Source organism: Lampris incognitus, chromosome 3 (assembly GCF_029633865.1).
Source record: "Lampris incognitus isolate fLamInc1 chromosome 3, fLamInc1.hap2, whole genome shotgun sequence".
Taxonomy (NCBI): domain Eukaryota; kingdom Metazoa; phylum Chordata; class Actinopteri; order Lampriformes; family Lampridae; genus Lampris; species Lampris incognitus.
This window is the reverse complement of record NC_079213.1, coordinates 99,316,470-99,329,553: the sequence shown is the minus strand read 5'-3', so window position 1 is coordinate 99,329,553 and position 13,084 is coordinate 99,316,470. Positions and strand designations below refer to the sequence as shown.

The 13,084-nt window shown below is 47.6% G+C and overlaps 1 protein-coding gene across 2 annotated transcripts in view; it reads left to right on the top strand.

The window, feature by feature from the left end:
- The window catches only part of LOC130109519 (leucine-rich repeat-containing protein 52-like), a 54,871-nt gene that overhangs the window by 40,919 nt on the left and 868 nt on the right, over positions 1-13,084 (top strand). The window lies entirely within an intron of this gene.

Below are 13,084 nucleotides of genomic sequence, written 5' to 3'. Positions count from 1 at the left end.
CTTCCCATAGTTCACCCTGGTGCCATCTCTTCCCCAGGTAAATGATGCACATACACCCAGCTGTCTATATGATCTAAAACAGGGATAGGCAACATGGTCCAGAAAGGTCCGGTGTGGGTGCAGGTCTTTGTTCCAACCAAGCAGTTACACACCTGATTCTATAGATCAACCAATAGTCTTGTGCCAACCAAGCAGTTACACACCTGATTCCAGTCAAACCAATAGTATTTGCTAAGGACCTTGATTTGTAGACTCAGGTGTGTAACTCCTTGGTTGGAACAAACACCTGGACCCTCACCGGACCTTTCTGGACCATGTTGCCTATCCCTGGTCTAAAAGAAAACGTGCTCCCCAGACGCTGGACGGTGGCTGCTCACTGCTCCTAGCTACACAGATAGGATGGGTTAAATGCAGAGAAATAAATGCCCCATGGGGATTAATTAATAAAGTAGAAAAAATAAATGAAGTTAAAAAAATAAAATGTGATTCATCAGACCAGGCCACCTTCTTCCAATGCTCCATGATCCGGTCATCATGGGCACCCTGACTGGTCTGCAGTTACGCAGCTCCATATGCAGCAAGCTGTGAAGCACTGCGTTCTGACACCTGTCTATCACAGCCAGCATTAACTTTTTCAGCTATTTGAAGCACAGTAGCTCTTCTGTGGGATCGGACCAGATGGGCTAGCCTTCGCTCCCCACACGCATCAATGAGCCTTGGGTGCCCATGACCCCATCGCCAGTTCACTGGTTTTCCTTCCTTGGAAACTTTTGGTAGGTACTGACCACTGCATACCAGGAACACTCCACAAGACCTGCTGTTTTAGAGATGCTCTGACCCAGTTGTCTAGCCATCACAAAACCACTCAGATCCTTATACATAACCATTTCTCCTGATTCCAACACATCAACTTCAAGAACTGACTGTTCACTTGCTGCCTAATATAGTCCACCCCTTGACCCATTTTCACAATAGTCCGTGTTTTTTTGTTTTTGTAAGTAATACAGTTTTAAACACAATATTTACTGCATGCTGTTTCCTTTCTGTCTTTAAGAAAGAGGTGAGCTGAGTCACCTTCTCTTTCACCTCACTGTGCAACCTTTGATTGTCCATGCCAGCCAGCATGATAACGGCAGCAAAACCTGATAACGTATCAAATCCACTGAATGGTTATTGTGGCAGGAGGGGCAGCCAGCTGGAGACACTTGCTCTAAATATGCATGCGTTCACTGTATTTTTAATTTAATCTGCTCTCAATAAAATTGCCTACCCAAGTTAAATATCGCAGTTAAAAAAAGAAGATTCAATAAAAGCCAAAGCTAATGAAAAAAAGGGACAATGCCTAAAAATGTCAAGGACACAGAGGCAGACTGGTGGCTGAGTGAGCTCCACGCCTGACCGATAAGATGAGTAAGATGAAACAGACAGAGAATGAAAAAGAAAAAAAAGAAGAAACAGATAGTAAAAGAGCAACTGGCAAAGAGTGAATCATCTCAGGTAGTTCCTGATTCTTAAACTGTGTTCTTTATTGGCAAGAGAGTACTGTAGACTCATTGTTGTTGTCACAAATGTGCGACAGTCAAGTATAACACATTTGATTTCATTTGATTTGAGGGTTGATTTGATTGCTTTTGATTGATCAGATGGGGGTGGGGGTGGGGGGTGGACAGGGTGTCATTGACAGGACCTGCAGATGAGACTCATGCTATGTCCACACAGAGGGATAAACTTCAAAACCTGTATTTTTCCCCCTCCTTTTTAGCCTTCCATCCACACTTGGCTGGGATTTTCGATCACCAAAACGTATCTCTCCAAATTTCAACAAAACAGTCTCACATTGTACTGTCGGTGAAAAGCGCTTGTGAAAAATGCTGGCGTGAAGCTGCCAGCTCAAGTTGCATGCGCATGCCCAGTGGAGGGTTTTCTATTTGGCATTTCAATACGGACGGCAAACTTTTCAAAAACGACCTGAAAACGCTACTGTGGACAGAAAACTTTCCGCAGATTTTTCTGACGTGATGAACGCCAGTTTCCAATTTCTCCCGATGAAGCTGGATGTGGCCTCAATTCCTGGTTTGAAGGTCTGCTCACAACAAGTCCGAATTTTTCGCACGAAAAAAACCCATGACAAGATTTTTACAACAAAACAAAATAAAATAAAATAAGATGCATCTGTATGAAGCTCTACACACCCAATAGGAAACTCGTAGGGCGACGACGCGTATTATCTTATACCCGGCTCAAACGACACGAATTCAGGCCGATTTTGACCCGATTGCGTCGCTGCCGACCATCGTTCAGTGCCGGGCCCGAATATGAACGTCGGGAACGACAAATGTGACACAATCCAAGACCGGTGTCAGACGCCTCACGACCCCGACTCGACAAGTCTAGCGTGTCAGAATTTTTATTTATTTATTTATTTAGTTGCATTTTTCGTCTATACACTCACACACACATATATATAGTATATATATTAAGGAACGATTCCTTATTTTAAGGGACGGTTGGCAACCCTATTGTGAACAGACCTTGGCTACTGAGACGTCCACGGCTGTAACGTGGGGCCTCGCTCTCACACCAGAGCGGACAGCGGACGGCGAGCAGCCGAGGATCACAGTCGGTATAATGAAACCCAGCCAGACAATGGCGAAGCGTACTGATGTTTCCAGAAGCCTTTATTTGTGTTCAGCCATACTCCGTATACTTCCTGCCCTGTGATGGCCTGGCGGCCTGTCCATGTTGTCTCCCCCCCTTCCGCCTAATGACTGCTGGGATAGGCTCCAGCATCCCCGTGACCCTGAGAGCAGGATAGGCGGTTTAGATAAAGGATGGATTTACTTTTCCTTTCATTACACTTTTTCCTCATGAAACACTGTAAGAGCTAAAGAACAGACAAATAACATAAAATGAGCTTTTGCAAACATAACACCATTACCTGTGCGCCATATTAACCATACATGTGAGCATTAATCAAAATGTTTCCTGACTTATAACTTGTGGCAAACACATGAAAAGCTGGAAGGCTAGCATTACTGTGGCATTACAACCATTTATTTAACCTTACTGGCGGGAGCTAACGTTAGCATGAGTGTTAAGATAGCGAGCAACACATGTAAAAGTACTTCAATGTTGAATCAACCAAATCACATGTAACTGCGCGTAGTCATAAACAAATTAAATCTCACAATATCTTGTTCCCATTCCAGCCAGGCACTTAATTTTCAAACCATAAAAGCTTTACATTTCAGAACAGCATCGTATTACCTCCTGTAATGATCTGTGCCCTCTGGCTATGTTAACTTATAACATTAATAAAGCAAGGACGACTTCTCTCGTGCTGGGTGTTTATTCACCGACCGGATTCCGACTGACGTTGTTACGTACATCACGTGACTTTGTTGTGGCGCTACGGAAAGCCGTAAGGGACATTAGCAAATCAAATATTACTAGCAAATATTACATCTCCCTTTTTCTGAAAAGTGCTGCTTTCTCTGCAGAGATACAGACCACGTTGAGCACGTTTATAAGCGAATACAATCTTAATAAGAAAGAATATGAAAGTGGAACTCTTATATAACTGGACTGCAACAAAGTAGTGTAAAACATTTCCTTCACTGTCTAAATGTGACACCGTAATAACATTTCATCTTTTTTTTCATTTCATTACTGGTAACTGCAAACAGCAGGTAGGTACACAAGGTAAGTGAACGCTGTAAATATTTCTTTTCAAAACATAGCAGGTATAGTACAGGTTGGTGTAAAATTCTCTTTTTTTAACATTCATAAGTCAAGGATTTGTCTTGGTTTGATCGTGCGACCTGACCTCGTGGTGTAACCAGGCTGTGTGTCTGGTTGTCGCTGATTGTTCGTGTCTGGAGGTTCAGCATGCTCTTGCTGATGGGCTTGTGTGTTGTTGTTAGCGCTGGTAACAGTCTGCTGTGAAGTGTGTGTGTGCGTAGTGTGAGTGTTCACTCTGCTTTGTCGCAGGTGTTGACGGTTGCGTTGGTAGATCTGACCTTCTTTGGTTTGGATGTGGTAGCTCCTGTCTGTGTTCGCTGGTCTTTCCACAGTTGCAGGTCTCCAGGATCCATCCTCCTGCCGGAAGCGGATTGGTGTGCCTGCGGGCAGGTGGGGCAGAGGTTTGGCTGTTCGGTTGTAGTATGCCTGCTGGCGCTGTTGACATACCTCTCTCCTTTTGTGAACATCCTCCTGACTGGCGATCTGTGGCTGCAGGTGTTTTGCTGTTGATGGGAGAATGGACCGCAGCCTCCGACTCATCAGTAGCTGTGCCGGTGATTTCAGGTTGTCCACCGGTGTGTTGCGATACTCCAGTAAGCTCATGTAGGGGTCTTTGTTCTCAGCTTTGGCTTTGTCCAGGATGCGTTTGGCCGTCTGGACAGTCTTCTCGGAGAGGCCGTTGCTCTGTGGGTAGTGGGGGCTTGTGGTGGTGTGTGAGAAACCCCATGTCTGTGAGAAGTTGCGGAACTCACCAGAGCTGTAGCACGGACCGTTGTCGCTGATGATAGTCTCGGGGATTCCGTGTCGAGCCATTGCTGCTTTCAGCTTCATGATGACGGCAGATGAGGTGCAGCTGTAAAGTCTTTCTAGCTCGAAGAATCTGGAGTAGTAGTCCACAGTGACTATGAAGTCCTGTGAGTTCCATGTGAATAGGTCTGTGCCTATCACTTGCCACGGCCGCTCGGGTATGGCGTGTGACATCATTGGTTCCTTTGCATTTGCGCTGCGCCGTTCTTGGCATATGCTGCAGTCTGCTACCGCATCCTCGATCTGTTTCCCCATGCCAGGCCAGAACAGTAAGTCTCTTGCTCGGCATTTGCTTTTTTCCACGCCAAGGTGGCTGGCATGGATGCGCTGTATCATGTCCTTGCGAAGCTTTTGGGGGACAATGATTCTCTCACCTTTGAACAGGATACCGTCCATTTCTGAGATTTCTGCTCTGTGGTTCCAGTATTCCTGGATGCTGGGCGGGCACTTTTTCTTTGTGTCTGGCCAGCCAGTGAGTGTGGCTCGTCTGAGTGCGGTGAGCTGTGGATCTTGCGCTGTTTCCTGCTTGATTTCTGTGAGTCTTGTGTCGCTCACAGGGATGTTGCTGAGGACTGTGTGCACTTGGGCCTCCATCCCTTCCTGTAGGTCACTGTCGTGGTGTTCTATTGACTTGCGTGACAGTGTGTCGGCCACCGGTATGTCCTTACCGGGGCGGTGGATGATTTGGATGTCGTATTTTTGGAGCGCCAGGATCATCCGTTGCAGCCGGGGTGGTGCTGCTGCCAGTGGCTTTTTTAGTATTGCCTCCAGAGGCTTGTGGTCTGACTCCACAATCACTTTTCGTCCATACATGTACTCGTGGAACCTCTTGCAGCCGAAGACCACAGCGTAGAGCTCCTTCTCTATCTGTGCGTAGTTTTCTTCAGTGCTGTTGAGTGACTTGGACGCATAGGCAATTGGTTTGCCATCTTGGAGCATGACAGCCCCAAGGCCACTTTTGGATGCATCCACTTGGAGTCGCAGCTCTTTCTGCGGGTCGAAATATGAGAGTACTGGACCTGGGTGCTGTGTAATGAGATTCTTCATCTCTTGGAACGCCTTGTCGTGGACTGCATCCCACACAAACTCACTGTCCTGTTTCAGAAGCTGTCTGAGGGGTGAGTTTATCTGTGAGAGGTGTGGAGCAAATCTGGCGAGGTAGTTGATCATGCCGAGGACTGTCTCCAGCTCTGCTTTGTTCTGTGGGGGTTGCATGTCCTTGACCGCCTTCACCTTGTGTGGGTCTGGTTTGATGCCTTCGTGTGAGAGCGTGTGGCCAAAGTAGCTTACCTCGGACACGCATATGTGACACTTGTCGGGGTTGAGCCGCACCCCTCGCTCCCTTGTGCGCTTCAGCATCGCTCTGAGACGCTGGTCATGTTCCTCTTTAGTCTTGCCGAACACTAGTATATCGTCCACTATGGCCGTCACACCGTCCAATCCTTCATATGTTTCATCCACGCGTCTCTGGAACTCGTCTTGAGCGGACACGATTCCGAATGGCAGTCTGAGGAAACGATACCTGCCAAACACTGTGTTAAATGTCGTCAACATTGAGGATTCAGTGCTCAGTTTGATGGCCCAATAGCCTGACCGCGCGTCTAACACGCTAAAGTACTCAGCTCCAGCAAGCTTTGTGGTGGCGTCCTCCAGCGTGGGGAGGGGGTAGTGAGGTCGTTGTATCACTTTGTTAAGAGCTCTGGGGTCTAAACACACTCTAAGTTTGCCTGTCTTTGGCTTCTCAACAACGACGAGTGCGTTCACCCATTCTGTGGGTTCTGTTACCTTACAGATTATGCCGCCTTTCTCCATGCTGTCAAGCTCGTCCCTCAGTTTGCTGCGTAGGGCGATGGGGATTCTGCGTGGCGGGCAGACGACCGGCGTTGCATCTGGTGTGACGCGGAAGGTGCACTCGCCTGGGAACTCTCCTATTCCTTGGAAAACATCTGCATACTCATCCATTATGCTCTGTGATGTGACATTGTTTTCCTCGCTCACAGCCATCACTATTATTACCAAGTTTAGGTCACGGCATGTTTTCATTGCCATGACTGGTGGGGCGTTTGTGTCAATGACGTAAAAGTCCAGCATAATTGCATTGTCTCTGTACTTACATTTGAGTTTGCATGTGCCTTTCACGCTCAGCGCGCCTCCTCCATATTCAGTGAGTCTGTGTATTGCTGGTTTCAGTGTCACATTTTTGAACAGCGCCTGGAACAGGTTGGTGGGAATAGTATTGGCCTGTGCCCCAGTGTCTAGTTTAAACTTTACCTTCTGTGGAGGTGTGCCAATTCCAACCTCTACGTAAGCCTGCTCGTTGCTTTTTCCGTTGTTCTCTATTGAGATGCAGTCTATGTACAGCTCTGTCTGTTCTCCCACAGCGGTGCTCTCCACTGTAATGTTGTCGAAGTACAGTTCTTCCTGCTCTCTGTCAGTGGTGTACTCTTCTGGGTTCTCTCCGACGGCATGTACTGTGCCGCGGTAGTACTTTGTCTGTCCCTGGGAGCTAGACTTGCATACTTTAGCAAAATGATTGAGCTTCTTGCATTTAATGCATTGTTTACCCTTAGCTGGGCAAGTGGCTTTAGCGCCGTGTAGCCCTCCACAATAGCTACACGCCCTAGCGGCGGTGCTAACGTTACCCTCCCTTTGTCTGAAGTTAGCGTTAGCTGCTTTGGGTGCGTTCGGTTTGTAAGTCTTTCTGCCTATTGCGTGCACCGTTTCATGTGTGCTGCCCTGGCCCATAGACTTTAGCTGTTGCTTTGCTAGCTCGTGTGAGCGGGCTACATCTATGGCCTTTTCTAGCGTTAGCTCAGCTCCCTGGCTAAGTAGCTTTTCTCTCACTCTGGGTGAGTTGGTGGCAAACACGATGCGGTCCCTGACCATCTCGTCGGCATTTGGGTAGCCACAGTCTTTGACTAGGAGCTTTAGCTCAGTTACAAATCGTTCGAAGGATTCACTCTCTCCCTGCATCTTTTCATGAAATTTATATCTGGCATAAATCGGGTTTGCTTTGGGGGTGATGTACTCAGTGTACTTATCGTAGTACGTTTCTAGCTTCTTGGCTTGTTCTCCGCTGAGTGTCCAAGTGTTGTGCACATCGCGCCCTTTTTCCCCTATCCAGAGCAGGAGGTAGCTGCATTTCTCCTCTTCATTCTTCCCGCGCAGGGGGCCCGTGAACATTAGCTCCGTTGTTTGTCGAAATCGTCTCCATGCTTCAGGTAAGTTCGCCGATTCCCAGTCCATCCGTGGAGCTGGAACGCCGTACGAATCCATATTGGGTATTTAAACTCCGCTACTCTGACACCATGTAATGATCTGTGCCCTCTGGCTATGTTAACTTATAACATTAATAAAGCAAGGACGACTTCTCTCGTGCTGGGTGTTTATTCACCGACCGGATTCCGACTGACGTTGTTACGTACATCACGTGACTTTGTTGTGGCGCTACGGAAAGCCGTAAGGGACATTAGCAAATCAAATATTACTAGCAAATATTACACCTCCCTTACAAGCGTATTTACGTCAACTTACAACTCGGATGTACGATCTCTGATCTGCCGGAAAAGCGGCAAAATAAAAGCCCCATAACGCAACAACAGGGTATTACAGAATAAAAGCTTGCAGGAAGTGGTTACCTTATTAATAGACCTTATTTGAAATAATTTACAATCGGGGCGGTCTGTGAACGAAAGATGGATGAGAGGAGAGATGAGAACCAGTCGAGGTCTGAGGAGCTTGGTTGTTGTGTGCTTTTTTCTTTTTTTTTTAGTCATCTCCCCTCATCCTTGTTTTAGAAGAAACAAAAGTGCTGCATCATATGGTTCATGGAACCAACTTCACCACGTAGACATGCACCAAATTCAAATACACTTATACGCACACACACACACACACACACACAGATGCACATAAACGCACATTCAGTACACCTGGCCTGAGGCAGACTTGGCAGGGTAATGAGCTGAACGGAGCGGATCGGCTATCCAGACCAGACCATCACAGATGGTGACAAAGAGTGACGCGAGGGATGGCCATGTCAGCTGATGCGGCCCACAGAGAGAGAGAGAGTGTGAGAGAGAGAAAGAGAGAGAGAGGAAATAGAAAATTAAATATTTGGAGAGTGTGTCAATCCCCAGCAGAAACACACACACACTTACACACACACACACACACACACACACACACACACACACACACACACATGCGCGCACAGACACACACACTCCTCACCTCCGGTGACCTCGTGTCCCCAGGCCGAGGGAGAGTTCAGCAGGCCATGATTGCGTGCCTGGTGGGCATGCTGAATGCATCCTTCGGTTCATCCTCAGTTCATCTTTCACCAGCGATTAATGGCACCATAATCTTAGCGACAAGCACAGGGTAAGCACGTCGCTAATCACTAATCACTGTAATGACTTGCATAATGTTCCCAGCTTACTCAATAACCTAATGCCCGCGGGCCTTACCTGCTATTTCTGCCTGGACGGGGAGGCTCAGGTTTGCATCTTGACACAGACCCAGACACACAAATGCATACATATGAACAGAGGTAGACAGACAGGCCCTGAAACGACCATCTGATCTACTTTCTCTAATTCCCTGTGTAGTGGGCGTAATCCTACCCCGTACTAACCTCACAGGACCAGCCTCACACATATGAACTCTCTCTCACACACACACACACACACATACACACGTTCTTTCTCACACACGCACACACACACACACACACACACACTTCTTTATCACACACATACACACGTTCTTTCTCACACACATACACACACACGTTCTCTCTCTCTCTCTCTCTCTCTCTCTCTCTCTCACACACACACACACACACACATATTTGAACACATGCCCCTGTACAGCGTTCATCGGGTCACAAATTGTGCGCCCTTGATAATGGAAGATAAAGCCATAAACAGTTAGTAATACAGCTAGTCAGCTAAAGGAAGATTAGCATCCAGGAGCGTCAGTAGCCACATAGGATTAGTCTAATGGCTCTCCGGATATACGTAGTATCTAAGGGTTATTTTCTGCTGGGGTTTGGTTCAGCTCAGAGAGCTCTCTAGCAGAACAGAAGACCTTATAAAGAGTCGTTTGGCTTGGGACCTGGTTTATGTATAAGCAAAAAGACCATCACTGAACTGGACTCCTTCATTTAATGATATGATACAGATTATCATACAATGACACTGCCTATGTTTCGGCCTTTGCTGTCATTATACGGTTTTGTTCTTGCCCCCCTCAGGGGAAACCAGGGCCCTGTGAAGCTCTGGCACGCACTCTGCAAATATAGATCATAACAGGCCATTTTTGCCCCCCCCCCCATCACTCATTTCCTTGCTCAGACCTTTGGCTTTATTGGTAGATGAGTGCAGTTTAATTGACATCTTTAACGGCATTAAGCCATCAGCGGAGAGGGCAGCAGCTCGTGGCCAGATACACTTCTCTGTACTTCCTCTCTGCCAGTTCCCTCCTCTTTCATCTCATCTATTTCCCACTTCCTCTCTGTGGTCAGACACATTGTGACTGGGCCTCTGTGTGTGTGTGTGTGTGTGTGTGTGTGTGTGTGTGTGTGTGTGTGTGTGTGTGTGTGTGTGTGTGTGTGTGTGTGTGTGTGTGTGTGTGTGTGTGTGGTGTGTCAGCCCAGTCTCACAGCAGTTCGTGAAATAGTCACGACTGATTTGTGTACATGGACACGAATTTTCCATTTTTTTCATGACACTCAGCAAGACTTTCAAACTTGCTGAGGATCATGGGTAGGCTAACATAGCCTTCCGCTATTGAAACTAACCCTAACCCTAACAGTTAATCACGACATTTTGTCCTTATTTTTATTTCTTTATTTTAATTGTATCAGTCCGGTGGGCAGGCCGGACAGGATCCGTCGCATATCGACCTGTGGATTTTAAAGACATCTTTAACATTTCTCAACATAAAAACACGGAAGTGTCCTTGATACCTCAACAGTATGACAGGCTAGGGTTACGCCCATCCGTTTTCATTATTTCTCCTTCGATTCTGAGAAAAAAATAACGTTAACCACCATCTCTCTGTGGCCTCCATGCTGCGTTCTACTGTTTACTCCATGGTTTACTTTCCTGTTTTCCGGCGCGTTAGTGACATCACGAACGTTATGACGTCAACGATGACGCTACAGAAGAAAAAGAAAGAAAGGCAAACTCGTCTGCTGGTTACCTCCGGCTTGGTCGGGCGTCTCTACAGTTGGCCGTGTCTGCGGGTGGGAAGCCGGATGTGGAAAGTAGGGTAATTGGCCACGTACAATTGGGGAGAAAAAAAGGGGGAGGGGGTCCAACCCCCCCCCCAAAACAAACTCGTCAGTCAGACCCGGGTCTGCTGACACTGTGAAAGGAGTATATTGCCTATTTTTAGCGGGTTTACCCGTGTTTAAAAAACCCGCTTATACACGCTAATGATGGTGTAAAAAGGTTTTAAGTTTCCATTTCTTTTTCTTTACGTCGTTCCGCGTGGCCCTTTTTTCTTCTTCTCTGTTCCTGTCTGGGAGCCCGTTTCTGTAATTTTATCCTCATCCCTCTCGCTCTTTTTCCACGACTTGGAAACTTTTTGTCCGTCAGTCTTTGGCTCCGTCATATCTCCAGTGGGCTGTCTGTTTGTCTGTCCATCTCTCAACCTGTCATTCTGTCTCTTTTTGTGCTCCTGCAGAACTCTCTGATGGTTCCCCGCTTTAAAAAGTTCACCTCTACCCATTTTGGAGAGGACGAGTGCAGCTTAGCACGCAGTGAGAGAGGGAACGCAGGAGCGAGGAAATCAGTAGGCTGGTAACGAGAGATGAGATGGGGTGATACAGAGAAGAGCTCCTCTCGTCCCCCTCCCCTCTCTGATCAGATCGGTCGATACATACAGAGCGAGCCCTCCTCTCCGCTCCTCCGCGCGCTACCCTTCTGTTGCGCTTATTAGCGTACCTGCTAATGCATGCTTATGGCGCAGCATCGTGGAACGGACACATGAGGGTTCAAGCCTCATGTATGTCTGATAGGAATGGGTATCGTTTGAATTTTATCGATACCACTACGCTTATCGATAGTGTCTTATCGGTACGGTACTTAATTGACATTTATATGTTCTTTCAGATCATCTCACAGGCGGCACGTGGTCCAGCGGTTGGCGCTGTCACCTCACAGCAAGAACGTCCTGGGTTGGGGGTCATCCCAGGTCGCCCTCTGTGTGGAGTTTGCATGTTCTCCCCGTGTCTGTAGTGAGCTTTCTCTCGGTGCTCTGGGCCCCGCCCCGCCAGAGGAGGCGCTAGTGCAGCGACCAGGACATATACCCCCACCCGGCTTCCCACCCGCAGACACGGCCAATCGTGTTTGTAGGGACGACCGACCAAGCCGGGGGTAACACGGGGATTCGAACCGGTGATCCCCGTGTTGGTAGGCAACGGAATAGACCGCCACGCCACCCGGACGCCCCACACTTTTACATTTCAATTTTTGAAAAAATAAAATAAAACGGTGAAACCTGAACTTGTGACCCACTAAGTCCACATAGAGCACCGTGACGTAAACAGAGCGTCTCAAGGAACAACGCCTGTGCCTCTGTCTGAGCCCGTGCGTGTGGACGTGCGTGTGGTCGGCTGTTTTAATTTGTTCCTGCTGATTAGAATACTCATCATGTATAGCAGCAGATGTTTCGTCAGGGAAAACGCTCCTCTCCTCATCTTGTCAGGAGGAGAGAGCGATTTGTTTGTGTGTAATAACGCGTATGGCTCTGGGGGAGGGTCGGAGGTTTGAGGTCCAGTCTGGTCACCTTCTCTTGCGCGCGCGAGTGTGCACGTGGGCAGCATAATGTCGCTTCATCCTAGACTTCCGGGACCTACATTACCCATCAAATCTATTGTGTCTCAGGAGGTCATTCATCATGTAGGTTATCTCTGTATTGCTTAGAGTCTCTGTCACCCCGTTTACACTTGGTTTTAAAATGTGTTTTTTGCGATCGGATCACAAGTGGACAGCGCTAAATACAAGCGTAAACGACCACCAAAACGTTTTGTGAACCGGTTACTCAAACCACTTGCCGAGCTGGTCTGGGACGCATTTGACCACACATCTTTCGTAGTGTGAACGCTAATGCGTCCTGATGCGTCCCCGACGAGGACGTAACAGGAAAATACGTCATCAATGCAGGATGTGGTGGTTGTTTTGGTAAAAGCGTGCCAACTTTTGGGGAAAAAAACGGAGAGAGGAGAGTGTATGTGGTTGGAGAGCAAGTGAAACGAGATGCCTAATCTCCATTTGGGCAGAAGAATCAGTCCTGTCAGTCTCAACAGCTGGAATAGTCCGTACATGTATGTTAGCGCTTGAAGCATCTTCAAACATTAGCTACTGTTTTCACAGCTAGTCGGCAAATCTGGCGCTTGACTGAGGCCCTTTGACCTTGTAGCGGAAGTGACGTAGACAGAAACGAAATCTTCTTCTTCTTCAGAGTAACGAAATCTGATCACAAGTGGTCAGCAGGACGCAGTTGGAGACGCATGTTAGACACAGGT